We start from the raw sequence: 19,048 nt of genomic DNA on the forward strand, positions 1-19,048 counted from the left end.
TTTGATATTTGACATCCTGATATGAGATAATGGCGTAAAAACATATTTCGGACAATCAGTTGGGGGCCCCCCTCAAGGGGCAGCACGGGGGATTATTAAATTTGAACCCTCCCCTTCCTTTTACCCTAGTTACGCCACTGGCTGTACATCTAAATTATATATAAGCTGATTATTTCTATATCTAATGACAAATGAGCTAACACATTTATTTAAAATCGGAGTTTTTAAAAACTCCTTGCGGCAGTCATGCTGACGGAGCTATTTTTGTTTTTAGAAAAAGAAAAAAAAATTTAATATTTGAATTGAGTGAAAACTTCGATTTCTTGCACGTATATTGTCGTGAACCAATAGAGTTAAACGAGATGAGGTCAGTCTGTATTGAAATGACTTAAAGAGATTTACTTGTTCGTAAATGTGGTAACATTCGTTACTTGAAATAGAAAAATGAGATTTACTTGTTCTTTGTCGGCTTTAATCAGAGATAAAGTAAGATTTCAATTATCCCGGAAATGACGTCAAGAGGAGTGGGAGACAAAAAAAACCCACCTCATACTGTTTGGTTGTAAAACATGTTAATTTTCTTCTAACTACTTGGTTAAGTGTCAGAGGCAGCGGCTTCCTCCACCCAGTCACTTGACTTGTCCGGCACTTTCCCTTCCCAGCCACATTCCTCTTCCACCCCCCCCCCACCTCTACAGCAGTGCCACCTTAACTCCCCAGCCCTCGTCATCCCCCCCCCCCCCGTATCCTCATCACTCACTATCTCGTTCCCCGGTAGTCAGCGGGCTCGCCTACACCGTCGCTCCGGCCTTGTTGTGCGGGTGTTGCGCTGCAGAGAGGTTCTCGCATATTGGGGTCAAGTAATGAAATGCTGCTACATTTGATTTGTTTCAATTGCAATGCATTTGTAGGCTTCTTAATTATGAACAATTAACATTTTTTTAAACGCTCTACAACAAAGTGACTCTTATACTGTTATATCTTCTGGACTTTAATTCTTTAGAACAAACTTCGATTTGCTACCATCTGCTAGTAAGGTAAATGTCTTATGAACCAGCTTGAGTTATGGAAAGTTATATGTTACATGTCATAATGCATACCATCATTGATTATAACATCAGGTAAGGCCGTTGTCATAACATTATACGTACATAACATATATACATATTTATTATATATACTTGTCTTCGAATCCGAAGATTAATGAGGAATGCAGTATTTCATGTGTTACGCAGCCCCAGCTGTGACCTACATATTTTTCTACATCCATGGCAAACATAACCATTGTACTTAAATGAAAAAAAAAACACTTAACTACAGTAGAATGTAAAATGTCCGGATTAATTGAGAAGGAGGTATGTCCGGATAACTGAATGCGGAATTTTCTAAACCGTCCATTTCACCGTCAATGTAAAGAAAACTCATTTCGCACCTTACGTAAAAATTCAAGTCTAATATACCTCGGAGCATAACGTCATACAGAGTATCCTATTATGTATTACATATTTAGAGAAATAATCTCTGATATTTCGCTGCACATCAGCAAGATCACTGATCTGATCTTATCTTATCTTATCTTATATAATACAGACGTTACTTCAAAAAAGAAGATGATTACGTCCTACGCGTCATGCATTCACTCATGACTTAAAATCTGCCAAGCCACTGGTTTTCCTGGCTAGCTCAGGCAACCCATTCCATGCTCTAATAGCACTAGGGAAGAAGGAGTATTTGTACACATTTCTCCTAGCATACTGGACGAGGAATGTGCCTTTATATTTGTGTCTTTCTGAGTATTTTATTAAATTTTGTTTTTTGTATTTGAAGATTATGCAGTAATGATAGATCAAAACATCACAAAAGCAGTCCAGATATTGGACGTTCAGGATAACTGACGTCCGGATAAATTATATTTTACTGTGTTATAAAACAGTTTTAATTTCCTTTACGTCCGTGATATACGTGATGGTCTTGAATAGTGGGGTTGGGGGTGGGTGGGTATTAGGATGTCGCATCGAGATGGACGTGTAGATTTTCATTTTATGTCATTTTTATATTCAGAGGCCGATGAAATCGGAACCGGCCTTAAGACGATTTGACCGGTTGCTCCAAATTTACGTTTTGGCATATCGCTATCAGTCATGGCTTTTGTCATAAGCTTTTAAAGGTGTAGGATTTAAAGGGTTAACATATTTAGTGTATCATACAATTAACGTGGCTTAATTAACCCTGGCTGAGCGGTAAAGCACTAGGCTACCGAACCGGGGTCCGGGTTCGAATCCTGGGAAAGACTGGGATTTTTAATTTCAGGATTTTCAGGGCGCCTCTGAGTCCACCCAGCTCTAATGGGTACCTGACGTTAGTTGGGGAAAAGTAAAGGCGGTTGGTCGTTGTGCTGGCCACATGAAACCCTCGTTAACCGTATGCCACATAATCAGATGAGCTTTACATCATCTGCCCTATAAGAGGAACTTTACTTTCATTAACCCTGCGGCGCCTATTGCATGTTGTGTTATAATTGTTGATATAATTAATAGTAATAGTTATATTTGTTAAAAAAAAATAGAATAGGGGTCTCGCAATTTCTATAAAATTTGGCCTCGCAGTTTGTAAGGTTGGCACTGATCATAGAATTATTGGTGTTTGGTTGACCAGCTGTTGGCCTCGTTAGCCTTTAGCGTCAGAAACAGATGACATTTAAATCATGCGTCTAGAATCATTAGTGTGTTTATCTTGTGCTCATCTGACGTATCTTTCCAATGAAAGTCGAAACATTGTTTTCACGTTGAGAGGGGGACATGTCGTTGGAAATCAAAATACCCCAAACCATTTCCTGACCTTTATAGAATTTTAGACTTTAATATGTAAAATAACACTGGTTTTGAGGTGTTTTTTTTAATTGTAAATAATTTTTTTTTAAATATGATTTAAAATTAATTGATATTTTAATTTCCTAAATAAACATAACAAATGGGTGTATAAAAAATCAGCATAGTTAATGAGGTGCAGCGCGTACTTCCTTTAAACTCTTCCCGTGCCCTTGAGGGTATGCGAACCCCAATTTGGGGAAATACTGATCTAGATAAATCTCTGTTTTACTGAACAATCGATTTCATTAACTTTTGGAAATTGAACGCTGTACTTTTTGTTTCATCAACTTTTAAAGTAATTCATTCCAAAAACTTAATGCTAAATAACACTCTGTGGTTTTCTAGGGTTCCCAATGTGTGAATACACTTTAATGTTTCTTAGTGAGCACCTGTCTTGTCACCGTCTAGTGCAGCGGTTCTCAACCTTTTAAGCTCGGCGACCCCTTTTTATAATCCCCCACTCTGACGCAAACTCCCTCCACACACACACATACTGCAATAGAAGAATACACAATAACAATCCATATTTTTGATAGTCTTAGGCGACCCCTGGCAAATCGTCAATCGACCCCCAAGGGGGTCGCGACCCACAGGTTGAGAACCCCTGGTCTAGTGTCTCGCGAGCCACAAAGCGTAACAGCTTACTGCGAAACAAATAGTGTAGATTATATACAACTGGTTTTATATTTAACAGGTATATGTCTGCTGATTATCACCTATGTTAAGGAACTTTAACTAGCTTATGGAATAGTGTTGGTTGGGCAAACGTTTTGTTCAATGCAAGTTTACATGTTTTACCTGTTTCGAATGTTCCCTCAGAATTAATGAGCATTACATCCTAGCCCAAAACTCGAATACGAATGAGGGGATTTGCGTCTGGAAAGGTTCAAACCCGTGACCATTGAGACAACATACTACTCGACCAGACAGCCATCCAAAGTTTGCAATATGCATTTTGTTTTAGTACGCATCATTTGTGGGTGTCTGGCATTGAGGGAAAGTAACATCCACTTGGCAAAACATAAATGCTGTGACTCTGACACTAAATAACGTGCACACGTTGTTTCAATAAGGTCTTGGACACAATAGAATACATTGTTGTTGTCAGAGCTGAAAAACACAGAAACATTGTTTCTATCACGTCCTAATCATTTCCATACATATCTTTGCTGGGTCTTTATAACTGCCATACATTGTCTTTACTTGGTCCTTATAACTGTCATACATATCTCTATTAGGTCCTTAAAAATTCCATACATGTCTCTATTAGGTCCTTAAAAATTCCATACATGTCTCTATTAGGTCCTTAAAAATTCCATACAATTCTCTATTAGGTCCTTGTAAATTCCATACATGTCTCTATTAGGTCCTTAAAAATTCCATACATGTCTCTATTAGGTCCTTATAAATTCCATACATGTCTCTATTTGGTCTTTTATAAATTCCATACTTTGTCTCTATTAGGTCTTTATAAATTCCATACATGTCTCTATTTGGTCTTTATAACAGACACACATTGTCAATACTTGGTCCTTATAACTGCCATACATTGTCTCTATTAGGTCTTTATAAATTCCAAACATTGTCTCTATTAGGTCTTTATAATTGACATATGGTTGTCACTATAAGGTCCTTATAACTGCCATACCCCTAGATAATAAATAAATTGACTGGTATCCCCCCTTCTTGTCATGACGTCGCGCTCACCTTCAGATGATACTATGCCCCCCAATGTGGAAGGGGGTGAGCGTTAGACCAGAGCGGTAAAGAAAACACTGCTAGAGTTTCGAATGATTTTACAATCATCTGAAATAATTCTAAAAATTAGTAGAAGAACTGAAGTGTCTCATAGTTTTTCATTGGTCTAAGTAAAATAACCAGTTACACTGATATACTTTTCTAAAAAAAGTGAAAAGAAATACAGAATCACGATCAAACAGAAATGAACACTGTAGACCTATTCCTAACACCAGATATCTAGACCAGTGACTATGGTACACATTATTCAACAGTTGTGTCCCTTTGCTCATGGGCTACAAATAGATTCCGTCACAATTGATGCAAGGAAAACACGCAACTGTTCTTTTATATGACCATGGTAGTCCTAGACTACATTACTACAGTAAACTACTTATCACAATTACAAATAAACTCTAATATAGTAACAAAAATATAAATAATGATATTCATTATATACACCAACTTTATAGACTGATAAACCTTCAAATTTGAATTATATATATCAAAAGCTAAAGTTCCATTTTCAGACCATGCATTGGGCAGATGATGTTAAGGTCATCTGTTTCGTTGTGCAATGGTTATTGAGCAGGATGCCATGTGGCCAGCACAACGACCAGCCGCCTTTATTTTCCCCATCTTAAGTCAAGTACCCATTAGAGTTGGGTGGACTCAGGTGCGCCATAAAAATCCAGAAATTCAAAATCCCAGTCTTCACCCGGATTCAAACTCAGGAAGCCAAGTGCTTAACCACTCCGCCACAACCGCGCCCCCATTTTGAATTATTTGCAGACGGCAAATTTTTTCCTTCGGAAAGAAAAGTTACAACAATTGTAGTTTTTTATTTTTTTTTATTTTTTCTTTGATCTCTATTGTACAAACTTGTTTTGTTTTTTGTTACAAGCTTTCAAGGCAGTCAATGTTCACTTTGCGAATGACTGCTATATATTAAAAAAGTTCTTTATATTGTTTATTCCCAGCCTGATAATTACCATTATTTTATTATAAGATAACACAGCATCCTGCCTCCAATAATGATTATCAATGCTATAATATATGTTATTAACTTATGCTGATATTCTTAGAGACGATATCAATTGTTGGAAGACACTTGTTCCAGAAACAAATTCTCAATGTATCAAAAGTTGAGAATGCCAAACAACATTAAATGGAGTATGCAATCTATTTTTAAAAAAGCACTTTAGGAAATTAATGTATATTTGTATAGTCAAGAAAAAACAAAATAATATAGATGATCTGTTTACCCCAATTTTCTTCTCAATGGAGGTACGTGCTGGGAGGAGAATCTCCCAAGTAATCATCATTTTACGTGACAAACAGAATACCACATTATAGTCTGTCCCTGCGCTTGCCATGATCTCGGGTAATTACAGTATGACCACTTCAGCTTTCAATCGAAAATTTCGTTCGCAATCAAATCATTCGTTAGCCTCTTGCTCCCCTTTCTCTTAGCCCTGGCATACTGGAGCGTTTTCATCAAATTTGAAATAATCTTTAAAACTAACTAAAAAACAAAATGAAAAGCACTTGTTGGCTGTTTTGTTCATTGTTAAGGTTAAGAAGTACAATTCTGCTTTAATCACGAAGAGATGATATTGTGTTTATATGGTCTAACAAGAAGTACAATTCTGCTTTAATCATGAAGAGATGAGATTGTGTTTATTTGGCCTAACAAGTTTTAGATATTGCAGAGAAATGAACAATCGTATCCATATTTGTTGTTAGGACATTATACATTATATAGCCATGGCGTGTTAAGGGGGTGGTGGTGGCAGGTGGTTAAACGCCTGGCTGCCAAACCTGGGATCCTGGGTTCGAACCTTGTTAAGAATGTGTTTTAACTCTTTTACTCCCAACTGACGATACCAACGTTGATTTAACCCCATTAAAATTAAAATTATTTTTTGGTTTTATAAACTTTAATTTGTGTAATATAAAAAGAGCATGCCTTCTTCTATAATTATATACTTAATATAACATTTCCTAATTACATACAAAAAAGTTATTGAAGTTTAATAATTGAAACACAAATTAGTAAAATGAATAATTCCGATGGAACGTGGAAAATAATTACGGAGAGAAAGAGTTAAATTTCGGGATTTTTAGGGCGCCCCTAGTCCACAAAATCTCTAATGGGTACCTGGCTTTAGTCAGAGAAATGAAAGGCGGTTGGTCGTTGTGCTGGCCACATGACACCCTGCTTGTTCACCCTTGGCCAACAAAACGGATGACCTTATCATCATCTGCCCTGTAGATCACAAGGTCTGAAAGAGAAACACCTGTACTAGAGATGGCTAGTATGCTGTTTTGATAAAAATGAAAGTGTTTAAATTTTCATTGAGACTTTATCTGAAGAAATAATCACAGCTTCATTGAAAAGGATGTATTGTTAATAAAGGATGTATTGTTAAATGTATATGTTTTGTGAGAGTTAATTTTGTTTTTCTTTTCTTCTCTTCTATTCTCTCAATTTGCTCTACAGCATACTGTTTCTTATATATATATATATATATAACACTAGTGCTAGCGTTGCATTTCATTCATATGTATGAAGTGATCGCTTTGCACAGTAAAAGCCTGGCTCAATGAATACTCAAGGGAAATAATCCAAACTACCTTTTGCAGTCCAACTTGAATTCATTCCTTAACGATGTAAACAGTGGGGATGTGCCTCTATACTGGGTTCACTTATAAACAGCAGGCGCATCACGTGGCTGTAATTTCTCCTGTCTAATGTTACATGTAACATTGACACAAACACATTATTACAGTGATGTAAAACTTTTACAATTAAAGAAACCGGACAGTTACAGAGAATGAAGAAAAAGCGTATTTCTCTGTTCTGTTTGTTAACTGTCGTTACACGCGTCTTACAGCTGTTAAATTCCTTTTCCAAACTTCCTTCAGGTCTGCAGGAGGGATTTTCATGAATATGTCACCAGCCGTGATCAAAGTCCAGGCATATACCACGAGATCAGCTAGCCATAACTAAATATGTAAATTAGGCTTTTTATCTTATATATTACTTTTTTTTTTTCCTTTACCTATCCCTTAGTCTGTTGGACCGTTGGGGCACCAGGCAAGACTTGTCAACCGTCTTTCTCCATTCCTCCCTTTTTTTTTGCCTTGTTTAGAACCCCTCTCAATGGCAGGCCCGTCCATTCTTTAATGTTGTCCTCCCATCGCTTTGTCTGACTGCCTCCTCTTCTTTTCCTGGCACTGTTCCCTGAAGGAAGGTCTTTGCGAGCCCCGTAGATCTTGTAATGTGGCCATAGGTTTTAAGCTTTCGTCTTTTGACAATATATTACATACGTAACTTCGAAAGAGAAGAGGATTACGTCCTACGGGTGTCCCTGTGTCAGTCTAGTCAAGCGTATCAATCAATGACTTGAACCCATGCTCTAATAGCACTTGAAGAGAAGGAGCATCTGTACAAATTTGTCCCAGCATATGGAATATGAAGTTTGCCTTTATCTTTTTTATCAATAGGTTCCTATGAAATTCAATTAATGATAACTTTTTTTAAATACTTTGAGCTTAAACTATGCTTCACTTGTTATTTTGTCCTGTAAATTGTAATTCAGAAGACTATCACATTGATTCTAAATCGGTCTAATTTTCTTACAAGAATTAAAATTCATAATAAATGATTGCAGAATACTTTTACCATCTGTATCTGGGCATTTAAGAAAATGTGAGACCTTCATTAATATCCTAAGCTGCTCCAGTTTGAGAATCGGGTATCCATGCTTATCTTCTTATCTTATATAATACAGACGTTACTTCAAAAGAGAAGATGATTACGGCCTACGCGTCATGCATCTAGTCATGCATATTAACCAATGACTTAAAAATAAATTTTGCCTAGTCACTGGTTTTCCTGGCTAGCTCAGGCAACCCATTCCATGCTCTAATAGCGCTAGGGAAGAAGGAGCATTTGTACAAATTTGTCCTAGCATATGAATCGAGAAATGTGCCTTTATCTTTGTGTCTTTCTGAGTATTTTATTAAATTTTGTTTTAGTATTTGAAGATTATGGTTCAGTGTTTTATGTATGATTGCTACTTTACTTTTAAGTCTTCTATCATGAAGGCTTTCTAAATTTAATGATTGTGTTACTCTAGTCAAATGTGAATATTCGTTTGATATGAATCTCACTGCACTATTTTGTGTCTGTTCCAGTTTCTTAATGTTTTCTTGAGTTGAGGGGTTGACAAGCGAACTGTAGGGTGCAATGAACAAGTGTAATATTAGTGTCTTCTCTGAGTAGATTGAATTAAGCTAACTCCTGAGCCTTTACAGATTAGCTATGGTTTAGCAAAATCTTCTTCCGAGGCGTTCCGCTATAACTTAATGGATCTCTAAAATCATTTTACCGTCCCGCTTGACTGCGCATCAAGTCCAACTGATAAAGTAGGTCAAGAAGCTAAAAATTAAAAAAAAAGCTTGATGGTGTCCAGCAAAGGTCAACTGTAGACCTTGACACTACATAAGAGGCCGATAATAAAAGAATATCCACAAGGGGAAGTAATAATTGTAGTTTCTAAATCTACTTCCACTTCATTTATTAGAAACTATAAATGTTACTTCCCCTTGTGGATATTCTTTTATTATCGGCCTCGTATGTAGTGTAACCCTAGTTTTCCGCGACGCCTGAAGAGTTAGACTAATTAACTAGTAGCCAACCACGTGATTTTGTTTTTTTTCTTTTCAATTTTCTATCCCTTAGTCTGTTGGGCCGTTGGGGAACCATGCATGATTTGTCGACCGTCTTTCTCCATTCCTGTCTGCCATGATGTAACGAGGGCTAGATACTTGCACGGCGGCGCCCATCCCTCTCCATGCTTGACGAGAGCCGAGTGCCTCCAAATAGGTGGTTTGCCTTGGTCCTGAACGTGTGGTCGCTGTGGTCCATCCTGGGTCACTTCCGCCCTGGCCGGTGACCTTAGTCAAGAAGGCCCTTCGCCCAGTGCTGCCATCTTATCACCATCCCCTCACATGGTTTAGTCCGCCAGCTGAAGCGGTTTTCCAGGGCATGGCGCTTGGAACCACACGTGACAGATTTAGGGGTTGGAAAGGGACCAGTGAGGCCGTCCACCAAAGGTTCAGCATGCCGGACCAATAAAGGTACTACCCCTTTCAAGTACCCCTTATGCACCACAGGAATTAAATCTCTCTAAAAAAAATAAGCAAAGTGTTCCGCTAAATATTTTGTAGGTGGGAAGCTTTCCGTTAAGGAAAACGTCTGAAGATCCGTTTGGTTCATACTGTCAAACGCAATACTGTAGTATTTATTTTCTTTTGTAAAATATAATTTCATACTATTCATGTTTTTATTTCGGACTTTGCAAATGTATATTAATTTAAACGTTGATTTATGTACGGAGCTCTTCATCTTTCGACTTCAATCAACTAAATATCGACATTTGATCGTATCGATGTGTTACAAAATCAGTGAAGTGTATTCCTATGAGAAATGAGAATTCTAAATGAAAATACTATAGTTACCTTACTTTAATTTAACAAAATAGACTTCAAAGTATTTTATCTGTTTTGGTTTTTTACAAAACAATCTTAAAGCGTTGGCGTTAACAGTGCAGAGCTGTCTAGTCCGTCAGGGTAAGTCCATCAGATCAACTTTCAAGCCAACCCATGACGTAGATTTATGCTATTTTAAGTTAAGTCAATCTCATTTACAATTCAGTTACGAATTTTCTTTTGACATTTTTTTCTTCTTCTGATTATTTCTTTTTTGAATACATAAGGGAAACAACTGGAAAAATAAAAGACAACTCTGGTGGGCTCTGCATTATTCTGTCTAAAGTCTAAAGGAATGTTTACGACATAAAAGTTTACATAAAATGTAAATTTTTGCCAAACAATTGTAACTGAAAATATTTACAATATGTTCGTAGATATGACAGCTGCATTTGATCTTTCGACATATGTACTATGTCTGTTTATTTAAATTGCATAGGACCTGGGCATGCGAATAAGCATCATGTAACAAACACATGGTCAGAAGCCCATCCATGTCACCCCAACTGTCACCTACCCCTTACTCTGTTGGATCGATGGGGCACCACACATGATTTGTCAACCATCTTTAACCATTCCCCTCTGTCTTTTGCCCTGGATAGAACCTCTTTCAATGGCAGGCACGTCCATTCTATTATGTTGTCTTCCCATCGCTTTCTCTGTCTGCCTCTTTATCTTTTTTCCTATCCATATGCCAGAACTTACTACGGCCATATCATGAAATCGGCCAATCCGGGAAACTGTATTTCGAATTGCAAAGCGGTTCGTTGTATTTACATTTGCATCTATTTGTTGAGCACTTGGTAGTTCAACTTACTCGCCGCCGGCTCGTGACTGACTCCGTGGCTCGTAATGTGTATAAGAACTTCGGTTTTATTATTTGACATTGATAGTAGAAGCAGGGCTTACTTTCTAACTGATACGTTTGCATGTAGAAAATAAAACAAACACGAGCCGAGGAATAAAACTCACAATGGAAACTAAACAACACAAGTCTGAGGGCTGGACGTTTTTTTAAGGGTGGAGCCGACGAACCAAAAATTATCTCAACGATGATGCTAGCCCAGGGGTCGGCAACCTGCGGCTCGCGAGCTACATGCTCTTTGGATGTTAAACTGCGGCTCTTTAGTTCCATGCGCAAATATTATTTATTTTATTGAAAAAAAAATTTAAAAATTGTTCTGTTTTGATTCTATCACTTAGCCACCTGTACTCGCTTTTCAGCGCACCCCTCTCCATGTCTTGAAATGTGGAAGATATTCAATTTCCTTCTGCCTTATCACTTGATATAGATGAGTCTTACGACCTTAAAGACACGGCACAAATTGGTCTTTTTGTCAGGTATATGTCTTCAAAGTTCCAAAAGAAGAACTTCTAGGATTGCTACCGCACTCGTGACAAACTTTAGGAGAAGATAGAGCTAAGGTCGTGCGAAAATACATTGAAGACAATAAAATCGATATAAATAAATCGTTTCAATAGCAACTGATGAAGCCAGAAGTATGACAGGAAAAAAATAAAGGGGCAACTACGATTCTTTGGCGCAAAATTAAACCATGAAATTTTTACGTTTCACTATCTACTAGAAGAAGCGCTTTGTGTCCAAACATTTCCGGACGAAGTAGCTGAGGTCATGAATTTGTTAATCAAGACTTTTAACAGCATCTTGTTTAAAGCGCTCTACCATCGTTAGTTGAAAGAATTCTGAACGAAATGTTCAGAAGGAAAAAATCTTGTGGCTCTTTAGAAACGTTGAAATTTTGTTAGTTGTTATTTTTGGCTCTTCCGACTCAAAAGGTTGCCGACCCCTGTGCTAGCCGATGATGCTAGATATATATAGCCATAGTATTCTATACACTTTTACTTTCAAGTACATCGGATATCTGCCAAGTGTCTTTACCATCGCATGCTCATTCACGAAAAGGCCAATTATAGCCATAAATATGTGTCAATGTCAAAGTTAAGGTTGTTTTGTTTAAAATGAATAAACATTAAACAACTGTAAATGTCCAATATTACTAAAAATGAAATCCATAAAGTTATGGATCTTTCTTGTCTGTTGGAGAAAGCAATTCTAGAGAGGGTATAAATACTAGTGAAGAAAATAAACAGTCATTCAGTGGATACATTTCAAGCTTCATGTCAAATACCTTTATTTATTTTGTTAAATTTATTATTTATACAGCTTGTTTACAGCGTACGTTTTTATCTACTAACGATTTGTACTTGAGAAATTGACAAGCTTTTATAAGGGCTTTTATCTTATCATATGGAATAAAGAATGTGCCTTTATCTTTATGTCTTTCTAAATAATTTATTAGGTCTTACCATTGTATATGAGGATTGTTGTTCAGTGTACTTGATATAATTTTACTATTTTAAAATTATTTTTCTATTCATTCTCTGTTTCTCTCTTTTTTCTCTTTCTTACTCTCTCTTTCTCTCTCTCTTTCTCTCTCCGTCTCTCTCTTTTACTCTCTCTGTTTCTCTATTCCACATTCTGTCTCTCTCTTCTCTTTCCTTCCCTCTCTCCTTCTATCCTTCTCTGGCTCTCTTTCTCTCTCTCTCTCTCTTCGTCTTTCTCGTTTACTCACTTCCTCTATCTCTCTTTCTGTCCCTCTTACTTTCTCTCTTTCTCTTTCCTTCTCTCTCCATCTATTTCTCTCTCTCTTTTACTCTTTTTCTCTCTCTCTCTCTCTTTCTCTTTCTTTCTCTCCCTCTTTATTTTTCTTTCTCTATCTCTCTCTATCTCTCTTTCTCTTTCTTTCTCTCACTCTTTCTTTTTCTTTCTCTCTTTCTCTTTCTTCTCTCACTCTTTCTTTTTCTTTCTCTCTTTCTTTCTTTCTTTCTGTCTCTCTCTTTCTCTTTCTTTCTGTCTCTCTCGTTCTTTTTCTTTCTCTTTCTCTTTCTGTCTCTCTCTTTCTCTTTCTTTCCGTCTCTCTCTCTCTTTCTTTACTCTCTCTCTCTCTTTCTCTTCCTTTTTCTCTCTCTCTTTCTCATTTTTTTCTCTCTCTCACTTTTTCTGTCTCTCTCTTTCTCACTCTTTTTTTGCCTCTCTCTCTTTTCGTCTGTCTGTCTGTCTGTCTGTCTCTCTCTCTCCCCTTGAAAATAACTGAAGAGATGATATAAGAAACTGTCAAGAAGACATTGATCCAACTTCTGATATAGAGCAGAGTACACCAAGGCCAACTAGACTTTTTTTTTCAATACAGAAACTGTATCACACACACACACATATTATACACACTCAGATATTACACACACATTACGCATACAACCATTACACACAGACACATACCCTTGGAGTATACAATTAATACGATTGAAACGAATCTCATTTACTGATGTACTGAGACTGGCTTCTGTTAGAGACAAGTGGAGAACTTTTGTTGCCTGAGTGAATGATTGAGACCTTAACATAGAAGTTATGTTTCCTTTTTTCTCATCATCTTTCAATGCCAGGCTTGTGCTGGCACAGGATTTAATTAACCGGTCTGTCTCTTTGTTAGCCCCCCTCTGGCATTGCAACTATCAACTTTTTATTGAACTTTAAAATGACTGATCGATGTGCAAATTCATTAGGCATTTTTTTTTAAATTATACGTGTCTTGATATTTAATTTAAAAAAAAAAAAAATTATCTTTTTCTCTCTTTCTTTCTTGATGGCTATTTTCACACTAAAAATTAATCACAGTAATCTTTTTGATGAAATCCCGTTTGCGATTCAGTAAGAGAGGTTAAAAAAGAGGAAGCGATATGAACAAATGTGGTGGTGATATATTGGGACGTAAAAAAAGGTAAGAAAATGACGAACATGATGATGTAGAGACGTTTTGACGCCATATCGCCAACTAAATACTAAAAATTACATTGTGCTATATACGAAAGATTTTTTAAATGTGATTTTACAGTGATGAAAATTTCACCGAAATAATTATTATTATTATTTAGTACAACGGATACACCAAATATCTTGCTCTTTAGGGATTCGCCTCCATATTTGAAATTAGCATGTAGTAAAAATGAGATGAAGTTTTCAAATCTATTTTTGAACAGATTGGTTTGGAGAGTACAAGAAATACAGGCATGGGGTTTGGGTGCAAGGAGTAGGTAGTTCACATGACCACGATAATCCAGTTCCGACCCGCATATTTTGCCCCATATGACGTTGACAATGCAAATGTTCACTGGAGGTCTACTTACATTCTCTTGCCAAAACACGGTGCTCTGTTGAAAGAATGTCTGGTTAGAGCAAGGAGCAGGCAAACAGGGGGGGGGGGGGGGGGGGAGACTCGGGGTTAAACTTAGAGCTTCATTTTGCGTTCATTACCAGTGGACACGGACACTCCGGAGTCGCGGACTAGAGATGGTCGCTCCACTGGGACCCCCGCAATTTTCATTTACTATACCAGGCTAACCGAGCGGGACACGCCTTTTATGTAACGGCCCCTTGAGGGACGGCGCCTGGACGCTGACAGATTGCTGCGGGAGCTCTTTTTCATCCCCGCACAGTGCAACGAGAAGACTCTCGTACCCTCTTAGGCACTCCCGCGGGAGCCTTCTTTTGCCACCCATTTGGCCTAGCCGTCCCCTCTCACGTCCGTTTCCACCCGAGCGCCACGATGAGGCAGGGCAGCAAGCCCGGGTATATATATATATCAACATTTCATAACACCCGTAGATTTGTTCCCACGCTTTGTATTATTAATAATGTCCGGAAACCGGAACAGCCCGCGGCTCATTGTAACAATCCACATAACATACTTTAATCCCTTGAATTATTTTATCTGTAACAGTGAAATGAAACGGCCCGCTCTCTCTCTCTCTCTCTTTTCTCATTTTTAAAATTTTTTTTTTAGAACTGCATTTCTATGACAGACTTTTGACTTAAATAGGAACATACCGCCATATAAGTTATAACACACACAGACACACCCCCAACTGACGCACACATATGAATTTGACCCTAAAATCCAATATATTTTTTTATTTATCGCCCCCCCCCCCTTTTTGGCTTTTCGCCCACAACAAAATTTGCCATACCTACAATTTCTGACTTCTCTTCGGCTTCTCAATGTAATATCAAAATATTTAGCACACTCTATGTTTTTTTAACAGGAACTCCCCCCCCCCCTCTCCACACACAAACACGCTTTCACACTTAGAAGACCTCTGTTTATCACAATGACACGCCCCTTACTTTTTTTGTATCCTCCTCCAATTGATTGACCTCTCATCACACACCTTTCAGCATCTACTTAAAGCACTCTTTGCTTAGTCTAATTTTTTTTCGCCTCTCTCTCTCTCTCTCTCTCTCTCTCTCTCACACACACACACACACAAACACACACTCATTCTCTCTCTCTCAAAAAAAAAAAAAGAAAACAAGACTCTAGATTTATCTTTTGTATACTTTTAGGCTAAGTTTGTTTTGTTTTGAATGCCTAAAAGGAAGCAGAAATGAGTCAAAGAAATTAAAGATAACTTGAATTAGGGGAAAATGCTTAAAAATATAAGAAGTCTCTTTTTGACTATTTCTATTTAAGCTTAATATATCGAAAGCGGCCTTTTGTTGAAATACCGAAAATAAAATACAAGACTTTAATTTAAAAAATGTACGGTTTTTAGCGAATTGCGCCTTTCAGGTTGTGAATTTAGCAAAAGCATGTCTTAGCAAGCCTAAGTAGTAAAATGAACCTGTGTACGAAATTTCGTGCAAATCCTTATCTGTTTGATAGTTTAAGAGATCTTTTAATTGTTATGGCACGATTGGATTAGGAATTAGTTATTTGTTTCGTAATTAGGGGAAAGTTTGACTTAGAGACAATGACGCGACTAGTAAAAACAAGGCTAGGATTTTAGGATGAAAAGCGAAATATCAACTGATGTAAAAAGACTAGTCTTTACGGCTTTAGGGAGATGAGCGTATAATACAACTAGAAATTTAGCTTGGCGACATTCGACGGTTCCTTTACTTATTATTAAACTTCCCGTTCGACATTCAGTATCAGCGTCGACTATCTCCTATCGTTGGCCTTACGCCTGTGTTATTGGATTTCGTTGTTTGAGTGTTACCTCCGTCTGGTTTAGCAGCATTAGACACAGCGCGGAAAAGCCTCACATAATACATTAATAGGTGCATAAGTGAGCAGAACTTTAAAGATAACTAGCAAAATAGCTCTATCAAATATGTGACAAGAGAAACAACTGCAAATAACTGAAGAACGCTGACAAAAATCTATATAAATACATGTACACATTTTGCTATGAACTTGTGGATTTATCACGCACTTTTCGATTCCCGTAGAGATGCAATTTTTTATGTTTTTATTAATGCGTTTTGTACGCCCCCCTTTTTCCCATAATTCCACCATTAGAAAATCATAAAGTTTTGTTTGATGAGGTAGAGTTTGATGTTGATGCAAATGATGTTTATGATGTTGTAGTTTTTGTTGTTTTATATCGTTTTAGAAATATGCTGTTAAGGTTTGATCTGCAAAAACAAAACAAAAAACGCACTTTTACATTTTTAGCGGCCCCCGTAAGGGGAAAAAGCCGCTATTAGGTTTGTGCAAAATGTCCGTCTGTCCGTCTGTCCGTCTGTCCGTCTGTCACACTCAGATCTCGAAAACTAGAAGAGATATGAAAAATATTATTTCATCATTAAATCCGGCTTGAAAAGTTTAGGTGCAACGGCTACTTTTGGTTTTCTAAAAGCAAACCGTTTAATTTATAAAATTAATTATGCAAGCGATTTTTTCATAAAAATACACCAATTCTAAAACAATTACGTAAATGTAAGGGAGGCAATGTTACAATATGCTAACAAAGATGGACAATTTTTGTGTATTTTCAGTATCACTAAGTCAAATATATTTTTAAAATGTACAGGAAATGTTTACAACAAATACAAATAATAGTTAAAGACGTTATTTCTGGTCAACTAGCTGCTAAAATTAAAAGAAAACATTTCTGTTTGTTTATAAAGGCTAATAATGCACTTTGTATGTAAATATCACGCACATTTTTTTTAATGGACTTTTTATGCAGCGATTTTCGTGCAGTAGCGTAACGTCGCAACATGATTAGGTGCTAAACCAATTCCTTAAACTTTTTTTAAAAATCAGATTTTATTTATTTTTTGTTTAGTGCCCCCATCCGAATAAAAGAAGCTTATTTTTGTGCGTTTTGTCTGTTGGTCGGTCTGTCCGTCACGATTAGATTTAAAAAACTAGAACTCTAAAAGCTATTGAAAATCTGATTTACCCTTTAATGTTCCTCCCATAACATCTCAATAGTTTAAAGTATCTAAAATTGATTGTTCCGGATTTTTTTGTGCAAAACTAATCAACGCCAACAAATGTTTGTTTGCTCTTCTAACTTATATTACATTCAATTTCCATGCTTAAAAGTTGCAAAAACACATTATCAATAATATGTTGTTCCGTTTTTTATGTAAATAGCATATTAATGCTAAATCATAATCTCTATACTGACTTATATTTCATTAAGTGTAAAAATGTTCCGGATATTGTTTTATAAAACATGAATTATGCCTAATGATTGTTTGAAATCGCATAAGGCTTTTAAAAAAAGTAATTTACTAGAATTGATTACTGAAAATTACTTTTTAGACATTTAATTTTCTTGTAAAACATAACATAGAAGTTTTGTAATCGATAAAGAAAGTTCCGGATTTTGTTTCTTACAAATCGTCGCCAGAAATTTCCGAATTTATTTAAAAATCTACTACGCCAAATAATTGTTTGAACTCCCTCTTCTAATTAATAAACAAATAATCTTCTCATTTACGAAATAATGTTTTTACGGATTTTTAGGAAAAATATTTTAACTCACTACTCTCTTACAGTACATTTAACTTTCTACCTAAAACATTAAAAAATCTAATTATCGTTAATATTATGTTCCGATTTTTAAGGAAAACAGAATCCAAACACCAAAGTAAGGTATGAAAATCTCTCCACGTGGCTGTAGTACATCTAATTTTTATACGAGACCATCCAAAAAATTTAATTAACGGTATTACATTTATCTGAAATTCTCTTTTTCTTTTACTATTTATACAAACGTCCGGAACAATCTATTATACAAACTTTTCAATTGTGTTCATACCTAAAAATTATTGCGATGTTTTGAAACGTAAAATAAAGGTTAATCAATTTTTAATAACTTTTAGTTGTTTTTTTTATATCAAGATAACGGACAGACCGACTGACAGACAAAACGCAAAAACAATGTGGCTTTGATCCTTTTTAAATAATATCTATTAGAACTCAGTGCACCAATGTCTATGAACCCTCGTTAAATATCTCGTGTAAATAAAGACATTTTTTTTTATGGTACAGGTACTAGCCTATTGTGAGGTAATGGAATTTTTTTTCTTTGACGTCATATGAATGGACTCTTTAAATGTAATGTTAAAAGAACGCACTCGGTGCACCAATGTCTATTAACCCTCGAAAAAATTGCTTGTATTAATGAAAACATATTTTAGTCTAACTAAGCCGTGTGACGTAGTGTTTTTTTTTTCTTTGACGTCACATGGAATGAATTCTTTAAATGAAATGCTAAAAGAACGCACTCGGTGCACCAATGTCTATGAACACTCGAGAAATGGCTCGTGTTGATAAAGGTGATTTTTAGTCTAGCTAGGCCTTGTGACGTAGTGTTTTTTTTTTTCCTTTGACGTCATATGGAATGAATTCTTTAAATGAAATGCTAAAAGAACGCACTCGGTGCACCAATGTCTATGAACACTTGATAAAAGGCTCGTAATGATGAAGGCGATTTTTATTCTAGCTAGGCCGTGTGACGTGGTGTTTTTTTTCCTTTGACGTCATATGGAATGAATTCTTTAAATG

The 19,048-nt window shown here is 36.5% G+C and overlaps 1 protein-coding gene across 1 annotated transcript in view; it reads left to right on the forward strand.

The window, feature by feature from the left end:
* The first annotated feature begins 825 nt into the window (after window positions 1-825).
* Window positions 826-19,048, forward strand: part of LOC129927490 (FMRFamide receptor-like) — a 60,044-nt gene continuing 41,821 nt past the window's right edge. The window contains exon 1 of the mRNA XM_056037018.1: window positions 826-1,121. The gene's annotated coding sequence lies outside the window, so the exon portion shown is untranslated. The remainder of the gene's footprint in view (window positions 1,122-19,048) is intronic.

Source organism: Biomphalaria glabrata, chromosome 7 (assembly GCF_947242115.1).
Source record: "Biomphalaria glabrata chromosome 7, xgBioGlab47.1, whole genome shotgun sequence".
Taxonomy (NCBI): Eukaryota; Metazoa; Mollusca; class Gastropoda; family Planorbidae; genus Biomphalaria; species Biomphalaria glabrata.